Here is a 1576-nt window from a genome sequence, read left to right as displayed (position 1 = left end):
AGGCTCAATTTCTGTTTTGAGTCTACAAAAGAGGAGCTGTTAGGAGCAGATATGTCTCAACAACAAAAGGATAAATAACATTAAATGTCACATTCTGTGGATTTCTGATGTTTTTGAAAACCAACTATTTATGTATTCTGGACTATTGTCTAACGTTAACTACGCTCAGCTATTTTTAATTAAATTATCTGAAAACACCCTAACAATAAACTCAGAGCTATGAATTTGCTACCTGGGCCTTAACTCACAGGCTTAAATGTCTCAGATCAGTTTATAATAACAGCTATAGAAAAACTAGGGCTAGGCCTTATACTTTTAATTTTTTGTATCAATAGAAGAAATTTATACCAATGAAAACCTTGACTTTGTATCAAAATAAATTTTGTACCAAAATAAGAAATTATGACTTCAACCTAGTAACTGTTGTAAAGATTTCTACCAAATGAGATTATGGCTATACAATCAATTCTAGCTATTTCCTCCCTGTTCAAATTATTACCATTTCAAAAAAATGTCAACTTAGACTAATCACATCTAGATCCCCAAGTACAGAGAACTGAGATGATGACTTCATAGCTTCTTTTTATTTTATTTTATTTTATTTTAACTTTTATTGCATTATGATGAGAAAAGTTACATGATTTCAATTTATCTGAATTTGTTAACATTTAAAAACATATTTTAAGTAAATAGAATTAAATCATACTCTTGTTTCCCTTTTGTACCTCAACTCCTCCCAATACTTATAATATCTTTTTTGTCATATTCCTTAAAATTTATAAAATATTATAACAATAAAAATGAGTATTATAAAAGTTGTTTGATATAAAACAATTTAACAGTCTTATGTATATGCTTGTCCACAGCAATACTGAAAATACATACATTTTTCTCAATATAAATTTTAAATAACCCCAAACATATTAATTGTATATTTCAAAATAATACATCACTACTAGTATTTTCTTTTGTTTTTTTTTTTGTTTTGTTTTTTTGTTTTTTGGGGTTTTTTCTTTTGTTTTGTTTCATTTTTTTAGAGAAAGTGTTTTTCTGTGTAGTCCTGGCTGTCCTGGAACTCACTCTGTAGACCAGGCTGGCCTTGAACTCAGAAATCCGCCCGCCTCTGCCTCCCAAGTGCTGGGATTAAAGGTGTGCACTACCACTGCCTGGCCCTAGTACTTTCTTAAATGAATATAAATATATAAAGTCTTTTTGTTTGTTTGTTTGTTTGTTTGTTTGTTTTGTATTTAGTAGAGTTTAAAATCTTGGCTCTTACTTTGATACAAGCCCAAAATAAGAACAGTTTTTAGATATTAGATTTCATTGTAATAAGGCTGTACTTCAAGGACCCTCACATCACCAAAGGATTTTACCTCCTTTGTAGCTAAACTGAGAATTGACAGTTCTGCTGCGCCGAGGAATGAATTATAGGCACAATTTTTGGATTCAGACTTTCTGCTATGGTCAAAACTATTTGACTTGAGTGAGTGACTTTATTCTCAGCCCACAGAGAATAGGTTACATGCATTTAAGAAATGGTGCCGGGCGGTGGTGGCGCACGCCTTTAATCCCAGCA

This window comes from Mastomys coucha, unplaced genomic scaffold, assembly GCF_008632895.1.
Source record: "Mastomys coucha isolate ucsf_1 unplaced genomic scaffold, UCSF_Mcou_1 pScaffold12, whole genome shotgun sequence".
In the NCBI taxonomy this organism is placed as follows: Eukaryota; Metazoa; Chordata; class Mammalia; order Rodentia; family Muridae; genus Mastomys; species Mastomys coucha.
The sequence above is the reverse complement of the archived record's forward strand: the minus strand, read 5'-3'. Positions refer to the sequence as shown.